Source organism: Bombina bombina, chromosome 4 (genome assembly GCF_027579735.1).
Source record: "Bombina bombina isolate aBomBom1 chromosome 4, aBomBom1.pri, whole genome shotgun sequence".
Lineage (NCBI taxonomy): Eukaryota > Metazoa > Chordata > Amphibia > Anura > Bombinatoridae > Bombina > Bombina bombina.
Window position 1 is genome coordinate 502,156,318 of NC_069502.1, and position 21,047 is coordinate 502,177,364.

The 21,047-nt window shown below is 39.5% G+C and overlaps 1 protein-coding gene across 4 annotated transcripts in view; it reads left to right on the forward strand.

Annotated features, from left to right (window-relative positions):
* The window catches only part of PHF3 (PHD finger protein 3), a 588,626-nt gene that overhangs the window by 34,055 nt on the left and 533,524 nt on the right, over positions 1–21,047 (forward strand). The gene's annotated exons all lie outside the window — the stretch shown is intronic.

Below are 21,047 nucleotides of genomic sequence, written 5' to 3' on the forward strand. Positions count from 1 at the left end.
ATCACATCAAGCAACATGAACCTTACAAAGAAATGGTAATGCTTAATTAGACAGTCTAATAAAAATACACTCATAGATTCTTGAGCAAAACATTACTGCTGACAATATCTAGACCTAAGCAGGAAAAAGTGGAAAAAATGCAAAATAAAGGCACCAAAATATTATGGCGCATCTAGTATACTAAAAATACTACAACAGCCTCAGTCTAGATAAGACGAGACAAACCAAAATCAGACATGACGAAACAAAACCAAGCAAAGCAGATCAAAACAAAACAACACAACACAGCACAACAAAACAAAACACAACACAACACAGCACAAAAAAACAAAACACAACACAACACAACACAAAAAGAAAACAAAAAAAAAAAAAACAACAAAAAAAAACCTACCCCTCCACCTCTGCCTCAGACTCTCCTCCAGGTCGCTCAATCCAGGTATACGGAAAGACATTTAATAGGGTCAATTCCGCAAAACTCACCGAAGCTAAGAACGGTGAGAGAATTACCCTCTGGAGCACAGCTGGGTAAGACAAGCTGACCGGGGACCATTTCCATAGAAACTTCCTAATTCTATTCTCTGAAGCATCATACAGATGATGTGACTCAAAAAGAATTTGATTTTGGAGAATTTTAAAAACCATAGAGAGTCCGGGAACATGTCTGGCTTTCCAGTTTTTAAGTATGCAAAATCTTACTGCAAGAATAATTGTATTAAGACTATTTATAGTATTACTATTATAAACATCTTTTAACTGGAATAAAAAGATAATATCCTCAGCAGAAAGGGCAATTGTGACTTTATATACTTTGTTGAACCAGAAGATGATTTTCAGCCACAGTTGTCTAACTTTAGGGCATAGCCAGAACATATGAAATATATCTGCTCTAAAGTATGCACAACGCGGACATGTACTGACCGAAGATGGATAGATCTTCATTAGTTTCCATGGAGAAATATAAAACTTATTAATCAATTTCATATGTGGTTCATTCCAGGCCACTGGCACTTTGCATTTACGAATTAATTCAAAGCTATGCTTAATTGAATCATAATTTACAGAAGGCATTACTGGTTCCCAGGATTTACAAATATTATCCTTCACTACCAGGCTCTGCTTATTCAACATGATATCATACATCAAAGAAATCGAAGAGTCACCTGTAGTGAACTTTTGTATGCATAGCTTAATATCTGACCAGGCCACTAAAGATGGGGCATACCACCTCTGCTCTAAGATAAAGTGGCGGATCTGGAAGTAGGCAAATAGATTTGTTCTGGGTAGTCCAAAATTGCTAAACACATCCTCTGCGCTTAATATTTGATAATTATCATCAAGTAGTTGTTTAACATAGCAAAGCCCTTTATCCGCCCAAATCTTAAATACTTTTTGATACAGACCCGGAAGAAAGCTTGGATTACTTAAAATAGGTAGGAATTCTGATACAGAGTGATCTATATCTAAAATTCTACAGAATTTCTGCCAGGCCAGTATTATATTCTTAAAAGAGATGAGGCAACTCACATTTTGCGGTAAATCCTTCACTTTTAAATGTAAAAGGGCTTTTAAAGAGAACGGAGCAATTAGAAAAGATTCTAGTTCTACGTATGATACTAAACTAGCTCCTGCAAGCCAATCTATCGCTATTTTGGCCATGGCGGCCAGATTGTACAATTTAAGATCAGGAAGGGCTAAACCCGCTACCCCCGTATTTTGCATTAACCTCTTGAGTGCTATTCGTGGGTTTTTATTCATATAAATTTGGAAAAAATGGCATTTATTAATTTCAGATCCTTATATGGTATGAATAATGGACTATTCTGCAGTGGGTATAACAACCGCGGAAAAATAATAGACTTAATAAGATTGACTCTTGCTGTCAAAGATAATGGAAAGGCCATCCATAGACGTAGATCTGTGGCAATCTTTTCAAGTAACGGCTCAAAATTATCTTTATACCAGAAGGATGGATTTTTATGCAGGACCAAACCAAGATATTTAATGGCCTCAACTCGTTTAAATGGATCCTCACCAGATATTACTTTTGGATTATTAAAACACATTAGTTCACTTTTTTCCAAGTTTATCTTATATTCGGAGAAAGAACTGAACATTGTCAAGATTTGCAAGACAGCCGGTATAGCTTGATGCGTATTAACCAAGAATAGTAGCACGTCATCGGCATATAGTAGCGTTTTGAGGTACTGCGTACCAAAAGGGACTCCTAATAAAACCTCTCTAAATCTTATTGCGAGGGGTTCTAAGGCAATATTAAAGAGTAATGGGGACAAGGGACATCCTTGTCTGGTACCTCGCTGTAATACAATTTTAGAAGAAACCGAGCCATTAATAAATATGTAAGAGATTGGATTATAATATAATCTATGGATAAACTGTACAAATTCACCCATAAATCCAAACTGCTCTAACGCCTTAAATAAATATTCCCAAACGATAGAATCAAACGCTTTAACGGCATCCAGGGAGAGAATAGCTACATCTTGCCATAAAGGCTCCCTCTTACCCTTATCAACATTCCAAGCATAATCTAAAAAATTGATTAACTTGCGGATATTTTTTGTAGGATTTCTTGCCATCATGAATCCCGTTTGGTCTGGATGTATAATTTTATGTAGACAGAAAGACAGTCTCAACGCTATAATCGTCATAAGTATCTTATAGTCTATATTTAAGACTGAAATTGGTCTATAGGAGGCCGGGTCTTCAGGGTTTTTACCTTTCTTTAAAATAAGCGAGATGTTTGCAGCCGCAAAATAACTTGAAATAGGATTCTTTGTGCCGTAGTAAAAATTGAATAATTTTTCTAGTACTAGAAGTACCTCTTCGCCAATACACCTATAATATTCCGCAGGGAAACCATCTGGACCTGCGGCTTTGTTTAACTTTAAATTATCTATAGCTTTGAAGCTAGTTTGGGTACCGTTACCGAATTCCAAAAAATATCTTGGTTTACCTTATTAGTATCTATCGCTGAATAAAGCTGTTGGTAATAGTTTGAAAAGGTTTCTACTATTTCTTTAGTTTCTGTCGATCTACCTTTATCTGATTGAATGGCAAGAATAAGATTTTTCTTTTTTCTAGCTTTAGTAAGTCTAGCCAGATATTTAGCAGAGTAGCCGTGTATACCTCTAAAATTAAGATTTATTTTTGCTTCTTCCTCTATGGATTTTTGTTTAAGAAAAAGATCTCTTACTTTTCTATTTGCTCTATAAGTTCCCCAATTCCCTTCTGTACGATTTAAGCAAAATTTCCTATAAGAATTTCTAACTTGATTTGTGATTTGAATTTCTCGAGCTTTCTTCTTCTTCCCAACTATACTCACATAGGATTGGATCTCACCCCATAATACTGCTTTATAGGCTTCCCAGAAGATTTCCGGTTTATGAAGATAATTTATATTTTCCGTATAGAAATGGCACCAGGATTCTTTCAAATAGCTAATAAATTTAAGATTAGTATGTAGGTAGCGAGGAAAGGCAAAACCCGGTATTTTCATCCTTTCCTTATTACCTGTGGGAAAACATAATGAAATAATCGCGTGATCCGAGATTATAATATCTCCCACCTCTACTTCGCGTGTGGATAATGCTTCAATAATTAAAAAAAAGTCTATTCTGGAAAAAGTTCTGTGCGCCATAGACTCACATGAAAATAGTAATTTGTCTGGATTTTTTAGTTGCCAGATGTCAATTAATTTTAGCTGGGTACAAAATTGTTTTAAAAATTTAGCATTTCTCTCTTGAGCCGATCTATTCTTATCAGAAAATCTGTCCAGTACAGGGCAGAGTTGCGTTGAAATCTCCTCCTAATATTAGGTTCTCAGAAATAAAAGGAAATAATTTCATTTTCATTTTTTCCCAGAACTCCCTGGAGAATTTATTCGGGGCGTAGATGTTACATATCACTAGTTTTATATTTTTTTATTGGATTTGTAACAGAATGAATCTGGCATCTAGATCTAATTCTATATCCACTATCTTGTAGTCTAAATCTTTATGAAACAAAATCGCTACCCCACATTTTCTGCCACGCCCTGAGGTAGAAATTACTTTCCCTACCCATTTAATCCTCAATTTTGCTGCTTCCTGCTCATTGAGATGTGTCCTTCAGGAGGGCTATACAGGTGACCCTCGTTTTACAACGGTTCAATTTACACCATTTCAGAATAACAACCTTTTTTCCAATCATGTGACTGCTATTGAAAAGCATTGAGAAGCAGTGGATTTATTAAAATAGCCAGTAGGTGGAGCTGTCCACTTGTGTTGCAGCAAAGCCAAGCAAGCTGAAATTAATCAGTTTAACCAGATCTGAGCTATCAAGCAGATTTCAAAGGAACAAGATCTTCCTGTCTATAACTCAGTCCAGATTGGAATGCATAGAAAGAACTGTTTGTAGAAAAATGCAAGTGAAGTCTGTGTTGTGTGATTATTTTATTAGGTTTATAATGCTGTTTAGCAAATGTTTTTGTTCATTTAACTTAGTTTAATTATATATATTCTGTGTTGTGTGATTATTTTATTAGGTTTATAATGCTGTCTAGCATTTAAAGTCTTCATTCCAAAGCTTTTAAAATAATGTATTAGGTGTTACTTATGACAATTTTGAGAGGGGCCTGGAACCTCTCTCCCTCACTTCCCATTGACTTACATTATAAACTGGGTTTCAATTTACAACGGTTTCGATTTACAACCATTCCTTCTGGAACCTAACCCATCGTAAACTGAGGGCTACCTGTATCTGGTTTGTGTGACGCTAAAGTTTTAATAATAAGTTTACGCTTGATGGGGGAGGTTATCCCCCCCACATTCCATGATACCACTTTTATACCCTCACCCATCCAACATCAGGGAAGAAAACAGATCACATAAGCACAACCTGGGGAAATATATAGTATTTATATGTAGGAGAGAGAAATCTGCATATGAAACCACCTATCGGGGTGGGAGGTGGGAAATAACAAAAAAAAAAAACCCCATATAACAAACAAACAACAAGCACACTATATACATTGAACAATTTCACTGTACCATCTACCGAGGACATCATATTGTCCTGATGCATAAAAACTCAGCAAGGGTTCAGCCTATTTCTTATCCACAGGGATATACTAACGTCAATTCTCAATAGTCAATAGTCTCTATGTATTTTTTTACCTCTGAGACATCTGCAAAAGAAAGTCTTGCATCTTGAACATCTAGTATGATTCGTGCTGGATAAACCATACGCGCCTTTAAACCCTTATTTATTAATTGCGAACAGTAAGGGGCCATTACTCTTCTCCTGGCAGAGGTCTCAGAGGAAAAATCCTGAAATAATAACACCCTGCTGTTTGCAAATAGTGGGGGCTCAGAAGTTTTAAATAGCCTTAAAAGTTCCACCTTATCTTGGTAATTTAAAAGTTTAAACAGGCAAACTCTATTCTTGGACACACCATCCGGAGTGGCCTTTCTTGGACCTAATCTATGTGCCCGTTCGACCATAAGTGGTAATAAATTAGAAGGCATCCCTAGTGCTAGGGGCAATGTGGTAGAGGTAAATTTTAGTAAATCTTCATGCTCTGATAGTTCTGGGAGGCCAACTAATCTAATATTGTTACGCCTGGAGCGATCTTCAAGATCCTCCAGCCGCAACTGCATATTTTTAATTTTAGATTCATTTTTTTGTGTGATCTCAGCCAATGCGTGGGTCTGGTCTTCTACATCCGAGATTCTTGTCTCTGCTTCTGTTAATCTCGCTGAGAATTGTCTCACATCCGCAGACAGCGAACCTATCTCAGAGGAGATAGACCCTAGTTCTTTTTTTAATAGCTTCAAATTGAGGGGAAAACATATCTGAGATTTTGGCTATAAGTTCTTGCAGATCAAGAGAACTTTTACTAGGCTCCATTGAGCTATCGAGACTGGTATCATTTACTTTATTTTTTTTTATCTTTCGCTTTTGCAGGCATTATGGGTGAATTAGATTTCACCTGTGTGATATATTTTTCCATAAAGTGAAATAAAAGATTCAACAAAACTAGCTGGACAATACAATCCCAGCTTGAAACGTGAAAATATGAACAAACTGTGTGTGACTGGGTATACATATATAAAGCACCTTGACCCTTCCCTTTTCCCTATTACCCTTTGTCCCTTCCCCTTACTCCCTTTTCTTATCTTTTCAATCCCTTACTGTCGGGGCAATTTCAACCTACAGATGTGTGAAAAAAACAAAAAAAAACACAACGTGAATACAGAGGACTGTGAAAAACAAAGAGCCTGCAAAAGACTTCACACACTTAACCAGTTAGAAAGCAATTCAGTCACCTTTCCCCTTCCTCTCCTCCTCCAACCTTATACCACAGATAGTTAGCAGACCTTTAACTAAACAATCCCACACACCTGATTTTTCAGATTGTATGAATCAAGAGAATCTTGCCAGATTTCTAATTACATTTAAATGCAGTTATAGTTGCCTTCCTCTGTATACAACCACTACCTAACATGAGATTGCTTAGTCTTGGATACTAAGGGCAGGATTACACAAGAAAATAAACAATAAAATAACAAAAGCAATTTTCATTTCTCTTTACCCTCTTAGTAAACCACTCTATACATATAAAAAGACAAAATGAGCAGAGAGTCTTATAGTAAGCATAGGAGTTCCTGCACCCAACTTTATCAGCAAAGATTTTATCCTGTGGAGGAAACAGACTCAGGTTATGTCCCCTGCAATGTGGGTGTACTGTTTTTACAGGCTCCTATACGTAATATTTCAAATATATCAGGCAAGAAAAAAAGGTCTCATGCAATGAGATGATTTACAGTACCACACTTGAATGCCACCCTGTTCTTCAGGGGCTCCAATATGCGATAAGAATGAGGTGGCTCCCCTCAGGATATGTTAGATTTGCCAAGTTCCAAGTCAAACTCTGACGCTTAAATGCCACTTCCTACTGAGTGTAATACAGCCACTTGCTCTATTCAGCAACTTGCACAAAGAATACGGTCTTACGTGTCTGCAGTCACTGCGGGGTTGCTTCTGTTGCGAGTATAACGCTTTTCCACACACCTCCACTTTCCATTGGCAAGATCCAGAGGCTTGACTTAACGAAGCTCCCCGATTGGGTTATGATTTGTAGCTGGATCCGTCAATCACAGACACCTCCAAGCGTCTGAGTAGCTACCCCAATCAGGGCGCTGGAATTGTACAAACAGGCAGCCGGGCCCTAGGAGATATAACAATCCCACAACGGACCCGGGATACTTTAAAGTTACTACGATGCTGGAAGACAGTTCTATTTTTTATTTCTAGCCCATCGGCTTATAGGGTAGCGCACTGTATTATCCGTCCACGGCCGTTCTTCCTTTGCAGCGCGAGTCCGAGCTCGCTATTACCAGGCAGGGAGGAGAGTCATCCCGTGAGGTTTGAGGCGTCTACCCTTGCTGAAGTAAGTCACTTGCAATATTACCTTTGAGTACGGCGAAAAAGTGGCTCTGTCCTAAGAGCCAGTATTGAGACACTGGAGGGTAAATCTGCAATAGGGGCCCAGATGACACGGTCCCTCTCTCTAGGGTGAAGACCTCACCAACAGCGAGAGAAAACTGCTGGTGGGAATAGCTGAAACGGCTGTCTGTGCTCCACACTACACGCTGCAGCCGGCCTCAGCGTGTGTTCTGCACTAAACAGCTCCTCCCACTTGGACACACACCCTTCCTGTCAGCTACTCGAGAACCCACCCTAAGGTAAAGTGAACTAGAGCATGCAATTTTAATCAACTTTCTAATTTAGTCCTATTATCTATTTTTATTTGTTCTCTTGCTATCTTTATTTGAAAAAGCAAGAATGTCAGCTTAAGAACCGGACCATTTTTGGGTCAGCACCTGGGTAGCGCTTGCTGATTGGTGTCTAAATGTAGCCACCAATCAGCAAGCGCTACCCAGATGCTGAACCCAAAAGGGGCTGGCTGCTAACCTTACATTCCTGCTTCCTACACTTCTCCTCAACCATAACATTTTATCTAATGCGGCCCCTGATCAGGGCACATTTTTAGGTGCTTGACAATCAACCATTCTAAAGCAATGTACCTAGACTCAGTGCTAATTTTACGTGCATACAGGCTCATTAAAAATGCATTGTTTTCTTTTTGTTTTGTTTTGTTTTTTTCCGTTTATGTGTCTAGGACTCGTAGCAGTATATAACAGGCACGCAAACTTACTAAAAAGGCAGTACAGTATTTGTTCATCATAATGCGGGCAGGCAGAGATTTGGTACTGCTCATTGTTTGCCCCTGAAAGCTGACATTGACTTTCCAAAAGTTGCGGCCCCCTGCCAAGCAGCCGCCCTAGGCAAGTACCTAGTTTGCCTAGGCAGTCATACGCCCCTGCGCTCGACTAAAAAGTTTCACAAAACACATCAAAAATACATTTAAAAATACAGTTACACACATAATAACACTGTCTAAAAAAATTCTATGAAAACAAATTGCATAAAAAGTTTATGGGCTCAAAGATATGAGGTCTCAGGTGTTAGAAAAAAATAGTCACGCAAAGGGCTTTAACATAGAGATACATGCATACAGATGTCTAAATATGTATGTGTGTATGTATATATGTTTATATGTGTGTACATGTGTGTGTGTATATATGTATTTACAGGAACAAGATAGAAGTGGAGCCGCTGTGTATTAAAAGTAGATTCTTTATTGAAAATCCTTTAAAATTTGGGAGGCATCCCTAACATATAGACAAGCAACTGCTGCTAACATGTTTCGGCCATTGTGGCCGTAGTCATAGCATGCAGTATTATTACACAGGCATGGTTAAAACAGGTAAGAAACAACCTGATTGGTTTAACATAAAAGAAAGCAACGCCTATATGCAAATTGTGACCATAGTAAATACATCATATACGATCTCAAAGTTAACATTAAAACACAAATAACTAGGGGCTGCAGTGAGGATCATAATGTATGCAGGCATCACGAGAAAAGAGCAATATATATATTTTGAAGGCATACTCTATTCATCTGATGAAGTGGAGCGAATATGTGTAACATAAGCCAATATATAAAAAAATACATCTATAAATATTGTATAATACAACAAAGTGACTTAGTAAATGCATGCATATCCAAGTATGCAGGAAGATTGCTCCTAAGACTGTCTTAAGTTATGAAGTGTCTGGCAAAATAAAAGGGACACAATTATATAAGCTATTGCCAAAAAGGCAAATGTACTAGATGGTACTACTTGCCAATATAGTAGTTAGGAGAGAAATATAGAAACATAGATATTGACGGCAGATAAGAGCCATAGGCCCAGCAAGTCTGCCCGACCTTACCTAACAGTATGAACTTATCTAGTTCGTAGGATAGCCTTATGCTTGTCCCATGCATTTTAAAGTCCCCCACAGTGTTTGTTGCTACTACCTCTTGAGGAAGTTTATTCCATAAATCAATCACTCTTTCTGTAAAGAAGTGCTTCCTCAAATTACTCCTGAATCTACTACCCTTTAGCTTGAGCTCATGACCCCTTGTTCTTGAATTTTCCATTTTATGTAAAATACCCGCAGCCTCAGTTTTACTAAACCCTTTAATGTACTTGAAAGTTGCTATCATATCACCTCTTTCCCTTCTCTCCTCTAAGCTATACATATTTAGGTCATTGAGCCTATCCTGGTAAGTTTTATTTTTTAGACCATGTACCATTTTGGTAGCCCTCCTTTGCACAGATTCAAGTTTGTTAATATCCTTCTGAAGATATGGCCTCCAGAACTGCACACAATACTCAAGATGAGGCCTAACTAATGATCTATATAGTGGCATAAGAACCTTACTATTTCTGCTGCAAATACCTCTACCAATACATCCAAGCATTCTGCTAGCCTTACTCGCTGCATTACTACATTGTTTACTAAGTTTTAAATCCTCTGAAATAATAATTCCCAAGTCCTGTTCCTCATCTGTAACAGTCAGTAAAGTGTCATTAAATCTGTAATTAACATTTGGATTTTCTTCCCTAAATGCATTATTTTACACTTTGCTGTGTTAAACTTTAGATCCCAGTCGTTTGTCCAATCCTCCAATTGTTGTATATCACTTCTCATTTTGTCTACCCCCCCGGAACATCCACTCTGTTACAAATGTTTGTATCATCTGCAAAGAGACATACTTTCCCCTGTAGCCCTTTGCTGATATCGCAGATAAATATGTTAAACAAAACAGGCCCCAGAACTGACCCCTGAGGAGCATCACTAGTAACAGCCCCCTCTGCTGAATGAACTCCATTTACTAAGACACTTTGTTTTCTGTTCTTAAAGGACCAGTCAACACAGTTGATTTGCATAATCAACAAATGCAAGATAACAAGACAATGCAGTAGTACTTAGTCGGAACTTCAAATGAGTAGTAGATTTTTTTTCTGACAATTTTAAAAGTTATGTCTTTTTCCACTCCCCCTGTACCATGTGACAGCCATCAGTCAATCACAAATGCATACACGTACCATGTGACAGCCATCAGCCATTCACAAATGCATACACACTTATTCTTGCACATGCTCAGTAGGAGCTGGTGACTCAAAAAGTTTAAATATAAAAAGACTGTGCACATTTAGTTAATGGAAGTAAATTGGAAAGTTGTTTAAAATGGCATGCTCTATCTGAATAATGAAAGTTTAATTTCGATTGAGTGTCCCTTTAAGCCAGCATTCCACCCAGTTCACAATTTTTGAATCTAGACCAAGGAGATACAGTTTGTGAATTAGTTTATTGTGTGGGACGGTGTCAAATGCTTTGCTGAAATCTAGATATGCTACATCAACTGCTCCACCCTTGTCTAATACTTTTGTTACATAAACAAAAGTATTAATAAACAGAATTATAGTACAAAATAAACCGTTTATCATGTACATACGTGTCAATATATGACGACTATTGTATCTAAACTGTTAGGTAGATAATAATGAGAATCACCCTTCGAATAATAAACACAATGAAGTGTATAATCATTGGTACATAGTTACATGAATGAATCAGGGATAGTGTATGTATAGGTAGTGTATCTATAGAAGAGGGAATACCCCTGGACCACACTATCATAATCACAATTCCCAGGATAGTACCCTATTCCCAAAAATTAATAAGATCATATCTTGAATTAAAGCCGTGAGGTGTTCTGGTTTTCAGATGGAGAGAAAGAGAGGCGCCTCATGGGACAGTATCGTGCCAGTGGAGAAATCACAGCAGTGTAACGGCACGTAAGTAGAGGTACTCACAAGAGTGGCGGCATATACGTATGCCTAGCAGAGCAGGACGGGACTTTCTGTCGCCCGACAGACAAACGCTCCGATGCTTGGACGTAAGATCACAGAGCCAATCAGCGGCCGCCTGCAGTCAGCGTCAGTAGTGGGAGCTGTTCCGGGAGTAGCCAGTCACCGAACTCCACAAAGATAATGACGGGTCAACGGACCAATCAAAGGCAGGAGACGTAGAGCAAGTTGAAATATAAAAACTTGTATTTTATTGAGTTATAATAATAAAACATAGGCAAACAGCAATGCGTTTCTCGACCTACGGGTCGTTTCATCAGGCCTCCTCAGATAAATCTGGATCAAGAGACCAGAGACTCTCTTCTTTGGTGGTTGTCGCTGGATCATCTGTCCCAGGGGACTTGTTTCTGCAGACCCTCGTGGGTGATAGTGACAACAGATGCCAGCCTACTAGGCTAGGGTGCAGTCTGGAATTCCCTGAAGGCTCAGGGTGTTTGGACTCAGGTGGAGTCTCTACTTCCAATCAATATTCTGGGACTGAGAGCAATATTCAATGCGCTTCAGGCGTGGCCTTAGTTGGCTTCGGCCAAATTCATCAGATTCCAGTCGGACAACACGACTGTGGCATATATCAATCATCAAGGGGGAACAAGGAGTTCCTTAGCAATGATAGAAGTATCCAAGATAATCCGATGGGCAGAGGCCCACTCTTGTTATCTGTCGGCAATTTACATCCCAGGGCTGGAAAACTGGGAAGCGGATTTTCTAAGTCGTCAAGACTTTTTATCCGGGGGAGTGGGAACTCCATCCGGAGGTGTTTGCCTCATTGATTCGCCAATGGGGCAGACCGAAACTGGATCTGATGGCATCTTTTCAGAATGCCAAACTTCCACGTTACGGATCCAGGTCAAGGGATCCCCAGGCCGAACTGATAGATGTACTGGCAGTGCCTTGGTCGTTCAGCCTAGCTTATGTGTTTCCACCGTTTCCTCTCCTTCCACGCGTGATTGCTTGAATCAAACAGGAGAAAGCTTCGGTAATCCTGATAGCGCCTGCGTGGCCACGCAGGACTTGGTATGCGGATCTAGTGGACATGTCCTCTCTGCCACCGTGGAAACTTCCTTTGAGATAGGACCTTCTCATTCAAGGTCCTTTCCAACATCCAAATCTAATTTCTCTGCAGCTGACTGCTTGGAGATTGAACGCTTGATTCTATCTAAGCGAGGATTCTCTGATTCGGTCATCGATATTTTGATACAGGCTCGAAAGCCTGTCACTAGAAAAATCTATCATAAGATATGGCGTAAATATCTTGATTGGTGTGAATCCAAGGGTTACTCATGGAGTAAAATTAGGATTCCCAGGATTCTGTTTTTTCTCCAAGAAGGATTGGAGAAAGGGTCATCAGCAAGTACCTTAAAGGGACAAATTTCTGCTTTGTTAATTTTGCTTCACAAACGTTTGGCAGATGTGCCAGATGTTCAGTCTTTTTGTCAGGCTCTAACTAGAATTAAGCCTGTATTTAGACCAATTACTCCTCCCTGGAGTTTGAACTTAGTTCTTTGAGTTCTTCAACGGGTTCCGTTTGAACCCATGCATTCCATAGATATTAAATTGTTATCTTGGAAAGTTCTGTTTTTAGTTGCTATTTCTTCTGCTCAAAGAGTTTCTGAGCTTTCTGCATTACAGTGTGATTCGCCTTATCTTATCTTTCATTCTGATAAGGTGGTTTTACGTACCAAACCTGGATTTCTTCCTAAGGTTGTTTCCAATAAGAATATTAATCAGGAAATTGTTGTTCCTTCTTTATGTCCTAATCCTTCTACTAAGAAGGAGCGTCTGTTACATAACCTGGACGTGGTCCGTGCCTTAAAGTTTTACTTACAGGCGACTAAGGATTTCCGTCAATCATCTTCATTATTCATTGTTTATTCTGGAAAGCGTAGGGGTCAGAAAGCTACGGCTAACTCTTTCTTTTTGGCTGACGAGTATCAGCCTGGCATATGAGACTGCTGGACAGCAGCCGCCTGAAAGAATTACGGCTCATTCTACTAGGGCTGTGGCTTCCACATGGGCCTTAAAAAATGATGCTTCTGTTGAACAGATTTGTAAGGCTGCGACTTAGTCGTCCCTTCATACTTTTTCCAAATTTTACAAATTTGATACTTTTGCTTCTTTTGAGGCTGTTTTTGGGAGAAAAGTTCTTCAAGCACTGGTGCCTTCTGTTTAGGTCTCTGTCTTGTTCCTCCCGTTTCATCCGTGTCCTGTAGCTTTGGTATTGTATCCCACAAGTAAGGATGAAATCCGTGGACTCGTCGTATCTTGTAGAAGAAAAAGAAATTTATGCTTACCTGATAAATTGATTTATTCTACGATACGACGAGTCCACGGCCCTCCCTGTCATTTTAAAACAGATTATATTTTATTTTTTCAACTTCAGCCACCTCTGCACCTTTTAGCTTTTCCTTTCTCTTCCTAAAACCTTTGGTCGAATGACTGGGGGTGGAGGGGAAGGGAGGAGCTATATTTACAGCTCTGCTGTGGTGCTCTTTGCCACTTCCTGTTTGCAGGAGGATAATATCCCACAAGTAAGGATGAAATCCGTGGACTTGTCGTATCGTAGAAGAAATCAATTTATCAGGTAAGCATAAATTTCCTTTTTTGGAAATAATTCCAAAAGATATGTTTGGCGCAAAAACAACACTGCATATCACCAAAAGAACACCATACCCAGAGTGAAACATGGTGATGGTAGCATCATGCTTTGGGGCTGTTTTTCTTCAGCTGGAACTGGGGCCTTAGTTAAGCTAGAGCGAATTATGAACAGTTCCAAATACCAGTCAATATTGACACAAAACCTTCAGGCTTCTGCTAGAAAGCTGAACATGAAGAGGAACTTCATCTTTCAGCATGACAACGACCCAAAGCATACATCCAAATCAACAAAGGAATGGCTTCACCAGAAGAAGATTAAAGTTTTGGAATGGCCCAGCCAGAGCCCAGACCTGAATCCAATCGAAAATCTGTGGGGTGATCTGAAGAGGGCTGTTCACAGGAGATGCCCTCGCAATCTGACAGATTTGGAGTGTTTTTGCAAAGAAGAGTGGGCAAATCTTGCCAAGTCAAGATGTGCCATGCTGATAGACTCATATCCCAAAAGACTGAGTGCTGTAATAAAATCAAAAGTTGCTTCAACAAAGTATTAGTTTAGGGTGTGTAGACTTATGCAACCATATTATTTTATTTTTTTATTTTTACTTCCCTTCACCTAAAAGATTTCAGTTTGTTTTTCAATTGAGTTGCATAGTTTATAGGTCACATTAAAGGTAGAAAAAGTTTTTTTTTTGTCTCATTTTTTTACATCACAGAAACCTGCCATTTTAACAGGGATGTGTAGGCTTTGTATATCCACTGTATATATATAGAGGCAGAACTTTTCTTCCCTTTCTCCAATGAGATTTTTTTTTGTGAAATTTTTCTGCAGGTTATTTTGAAAAAATAAATTAAATCAATTTTAAATTGGGCAGTTATACTAAAGCCCCAGTTCAATTTCAATGTGTTGATTAACTGGAGAATAAAGCAATTGTTAAAGTTTTATAATATAGTGCAGCAGTTGAAAATTGCAATGCAGATTAGCTGAAAAAAAGACATTTTGTTAAAGTGAAGGTCAATTTTAACTCACTGCACAGCACCCATGTAAACATTCACATCTAAATATTAAAGTCGCTAACATATTTTTTTTAAAAAAGTATATGAATTTATAGAAATATATATATATATATATATATATATATATATATATATATATATATATATATATATATATATATATATATATATATATAATACTGACGTTTCTTATTGTTACTCCTCCCCCGCTCCAATTCCTTCTTTACATCTAATGACGTAGCGAGCGTAACAAGAAGCTGACCGCATCACTTCAAAGCTCGTGCACAACACTGGGTTCAATATGCGCATGCGTATTTTAACCGCATTCGCGCATGCATAGAAATTTGCGTAGCGATTTGATTTATAAAGTTTATAAACAATGAGAATAAGACTTATGAATAAATATAATATAGTTCTAAATAATTTCATATTATTGTCACAATAATTCCTTCGTAATAAACAAAATGTAAATAATTATTTATAATCATTAACGTATTTTTTTCGTATGGTGACATGATATTTACCAGTTTGGATGAGTAAAATACAATACGCATGCACATATCATGCACGAGCATGAAGACGATGACGATAGCCCCTGTTACACGCATGCGCAATAGTGATTGATGACGCGGGGAAAAAGGGGCAGGACGCCCCGGGGGAAGAAAAGTCATTGGCTCTAGGATGTAGAAAACCTGTCAATCAATAGAGGGAAAATGTCGGGCGGACAATTGCGGTAATACGGAGGGTAATTGTAAATTACAAATTTAAATGACAATAATATTTTTCAAGCAATTGACGAATGAACATCATACTGATTTCACATGTAAAGTCTAAAACTGTAAACGAGAGCGCCGGACTTGACCTTCACTTTAAGTTTTTAAAATGTCTGTTGAATAAATTTGTTTCCTTAAAGGAATAGGAAAGTCAAAATTGAACTTGCATGATTCAGATAAAACATGTAATTTTAAGACACTTTTAAATTGACTTCTATTTTCAAATGTGCTTTGTTCTCTTGTTTTTCCTTGTTGCAAAAGAATACACACATATCCTACACTGGTAGGAGCTGCTGCTAATTGGTGCCTGCACACATTTGTCTCTTGTGATTGGCTAACTAGATGTGTTCATCTAGCTGCCAGTAGTGCAATGATGCTCCTTCAGCAAAGGATAACAAGAGAATGAAGCAAATGGGATAATAGAAGTAAATAGGAAAGTTGTTTAAAATTGTATGTTCTATCCAAATCAGGAAAGAAAAATTTGGGTTTTCCTGTCCCTTTAACTCTTGGTCTAACATCACAAGGTAGAAATGTAGTAATAAAAAAGGTTCATTGCTTAGAGGAACGTCTTGCATTCAGAAGTCACAATAATGCACACCGGAAAAAGACTAGAGGGGGGGGGGGGGTTGAAATAATCCCTATGAGACAATCAACAATAAATGCACTACTCCATTGTTCTCTTCAAACAGCACTTTACTCTGGATGCACTGTGTTTAGGAAAATGTACAGAATGTAGACAGAGAACAGTCTAATGTGGAGCAGTGCTGCAAATGTGTGAGCGCTAACAGTTCCTGCATGTGTTCCATTCTTTCTGCAGACATGCTGCATTTTCTGTGATGACATCTCAAATCACAGCATGTTCTGCTTTGAGGAGGCCAGATACACACATAAAGCTGGGACTTTAACTACACAATTTCTACACAGTTATCATTTACTATCACTGGCACAGAGAATACACAGGTAGTTTTATAAATGCTTTTTTACAGTCTCTAACTGGCAGCTCACAGTAACTCAACAGCAGTCCTGGCATATGGGCAAGATTTATCATTGCTATTCACTTCTATTTGCCCCTAAAAATGCGCATGAGAAATTATGCCCCTATTTATTATTCAAAAATGTGCCTAAAATTGGGCAAATTCCACAGTAAAATTCTCCTACTCTGTTCCCATTCTCCTTGGAGCACGAGCTCCAAATAGGGTTATATTAGATAATTTTAGTCGTATTTCCTATAGTACTCTTCACTAATTCGACTAGTTACACATTTTATAATTTATTTTCTCCTATAGCTGAGTGAAAGTTCTCCTGCAAACGCGTGCATTAAAGTTCTCCATAACTACTATGGCGAAAAGCATAAGAAATCTATTCTCTACCAATTGTGGAAGCAATGTTACAAAAAAGGGGCTCTACAAGCAACAAAATTAATATATAAAAAAATGCAATAATAATGTATATTCAGGTAGCTTACAAGTTGTGCGTTCGTGTTTTAACGCTGAAAAAATGGTTATTTCTCCAACATAGGTGTGTCCGGTCCACGGCGTCATCCTTACTTGTGGGATATTCTCTTCCCCAACAGGAAATGGCAAAGAGCCCAGCAAAGCTGGTCACATGATCCCTCCTAGGCTCCGCCTACCCCAGTCATTCTCTTTGCCGTTGTACAGGCAACATCTCCACGGAGATGGCTTAGAGTTTTTTAGTGTTTAACTGTAGTTTTTATTATTCAATCAAGAGTTTGTTATTTTAAAATAGTGCTGGTATGTACTATTTACTCTGAAACAGAAAAGAGATGAAGATTTCTGTTTGTATGAGGAAAATGATTTTAGCAACCGTTACTAAAATCCATGGCTGTTCCACACAGGACTGTTGAGAGGAATTAACTTCAGTTGGGGGAACAGTGAGCAGTCTTTTGCTGCTTGAGGTATGACACATTCTAACAAGACGATGTAATGCTGGAAGCTGTCATTTTCCCTATGGGATCCGGTAAGCCATTTTTATTCAGACAGTAAATAAGGGCTTCACAAGGGTTTATTAAGATTGTAGACATTTTCTGGGCTAAATCGATCATATTTACACATATTTAGCCTTGAGGAATCATTTAATCTGGGTATTTTTTGTAAAATAATATCGGCAGGCACTGTTTTAGACACTTTATTCTATAGGGGCTTTCCCTAATCATAGTCAGAGCCTCATTTTCGCGCCGGTATGGCGCACTTGTTTTTGAGAACAGCATGGCATGCAGCTGCATGTGTGTGGAGCTCTGATACATAGAAAAGTCTTTCTGAAGGCATCATTTGGTATCGTATTCCCCTTTGGGCTTGGTTGGGTCTCAGCAAAGCAGATTCCAGGGACTGTAAAGGGGTTAAATATAAAAACGGCTCCGGTTCCGTTATTTTAAGGGTTAAAGCTTCCAAATTTGGTGTGCAATACTTTTAAGGCTTTAAGACACTGTGGTGAAATTTTGGTGAATTTTGAACAATTCCTTCATACTTTTTCGCAATTGCAGTAATAAAGTGTGTTCAGTTTAAAATTTAAAGTGACAGTAACGGTTTTATTTTAAAACGTTTTTTGTGCTTTGTTATCAAGTTTATGCCTGTTTAACATGTCTGAACTACCAGATAGATTGTGTTCTGACTGTGGGGAAGCCAAGGTTCCTTCTCATTTAAATAGATGTGATTTATGTCATAAAAAATTTAGTAAAAATGATGCCCAAGATGATTCCTCAAGTGAGGGGAGTAAGCATGGTACTGCATCATCCCCTCCTTCGTCTACACCAGTCTTGCCCATACAGGAGGCCCCTAGTACATCTAGCGCGCCAATACTCCTTACTATGCAACAATTAACGGCTGTAATGGATAATTCTATCAAAAACATTTTAGCCAATATGCCCACTTATCAGCGAAAGCGCGACTGCTCTGTTTTAGAAAATACTGAAGAGCATGAGGACGCTGATGATATTGTTTCTGAAGGGCCCCTACACCAGTCTGAGGGGGCCAGGGAGGTTTTGTCTGAGGGAGAAATTTCAGATTCAGGAAAAATTTCTCAACAAGCTGAACCTGATGTGATTACTTTTAAATTTAAGTTGGAACATCTCCGCGCTCTACTTAAGGAGGTGTTATCCAATTTGGATGATTGTGATTATCTGGTCATTCCAGAAACACTATGTAAAATGGACAAGTTCCTAGAGGCCCCGGGGCCCCCCGAAGCTTTTCCTATATCCAAGCGGGTGGCGTACATTGTTAATAAAGAATGGGACAGGCCCGGTATACCTTTCGTACCTCCCCCCATATTTAAAAAATTGTTTCCTATAGTCGACCCCAGAAAGGACTTATGGCAGACAGTCCCCAAGGTCGAGGGGGCGGTTTCTACTCTAAACAAGCGCGCCACTATACCCATAGAAGATAGTTGTGCTTTCCAAGATCCTATGGATAAAAAATTAGAAGGTTTGCTAAAAAAGATGTTTGTTCAGCAAGGTTACCTTCTACAACCAATTGCATGCATTGTCCCTGTCACTACAGCCGCGTGTTTCTGGTTCGATGAGCTAGAAAAGGCGATTATTAGTAATTCTTCTTCTTATGAGGAGATTATGGACAGAATTCGTGCTCTTAAATTGGCTAATTCTTTCACCCTAGACGCCACCTTGCAATTGGCTAGGTTAGCGGCGAAAAATTCTGGGTTTGCTATTGTGGCGCGCAGAGCGCTTTGGTTAAAATCTTGGTCAGCGGATGCGTCTTCCAAGAACAAATTGCTTGACATTCCTTTCAAGGGGAAAACACTGTTTGGCCCTGACTTGAAAGAGATTATCTCTGATATCACTGGGGGCAAGGGCCACGCCCTTCCTCAGGATAGGTCTTTCAAGGCCAAAAATAAACCTAATTTTCGTCCCTTTCGCAGAAACGGACCAGCCCCAAGTGCTACGTCCTCTAAGCAGGAGGGTAATACTTCTCAAGCCAATCCAGCCTGGAGACCTATGCAAGGCTGGAACAAAGGAAAGCAGGCCAAGAAACCTGCCACTGCTCCCAAGACAGCATGAGATGCGGGCCCCCGATCCGGGACCGGATTTGGTGGGGGGCAGACTCTCTCTCTTCACTCAGGCTTGGGCAAGAGATGTTCTGGATCCTTGGGCGCTAGAAATAGTCTCCCAAGGTTATCTTCTGGAAGTGATTCATCCTGTTCCATTAAGAGAACGAGGGATGGGGTTCTACTCCAATCTGTTCGTAGTTCCCAAAAAAGAGGGAACGTTCAGACCAATCTTAGATCTCAAGATCCTAAACAAGTTTCTCAAGGTTCCATCGTCCAAAATGGAAACCATTCGAACAATCCTTCCATCCAGGAAGGTCAATTCTTGACCACGGTGGATTTAAAGGATGCGTATCTACATATTCCTGTCCACAAGGAACATCATCGGTTCCTAAGGTTCGCATTCCTGGACAAGCATTACCAGTTCGTGGCGCTTCCTTTCGGATTAGCCACTGCTCCAAGGATTTTCTCAAAGGTACTAGGGTCCCTGCTGGCGGTGCTAAGACCAAGGGGCATTGCTGTAGTACCTTACTTGGACGACATTCTGATTCAAGCGTCGTCCCTTCCTCAAGCAAAGGCTCACACGGACATAGTCCTGGCCTTTCTCAGATCTCACGGATGGAAAGTGAACGTGGAAAAGAGTTCTCTATCTCCGTCGACAAGAGTTCCCTTCTTGGGAACAATAATAGACTCCTTAGAAATGAGGATTTTTCTGACAGAGACCAGAAAAACAAAACTTCTAAACTCTTGTCGGATACTTCATTCCGTTCCTCTTCCTTCCATAGCGCAGTGCATGGAAGTGATAGGTTTGATGGTAGCGGCAATGGACATAGTTCCTTTTGCGCGCATTCATCTAAGACCATTACAACTGTGTATGCTCAGTCAGTGGAATGGGGACTATACAGACTTGTCTCCGAAGATACAAGTAAATCAGAGGACCAGAGACTCACTCCGTTGGTGGCTGTCCCTGGACAACCTGTCACAAGGGGTGACCTCCCGCAGACCAGAGTGGGTCATTGTCACGACCGACGCCAGTCTGATGGGCTGGGGCGCGGTCTGGGGATCCCTGAAAGCTCAGGGTCTTTGGTCTCGGGAAGAATCTCTTCTACCGATAAATATTCTGGAACTGAGAGCGATATTCAATGCTCTCAAGGCTTGGCCTCAGCTAGCGAGGGCCAAGTTCATACGGTTTCAATCAGACAACATGACGACTGTTGCGTACATCAACCATCAGGGGGGAACAAGGAGTTCCCTGGCGATGGAAGAAGTGACCAGAATCATTCAATGGGCGGAGACTCGCTCCTGCCACCTGTCTGCA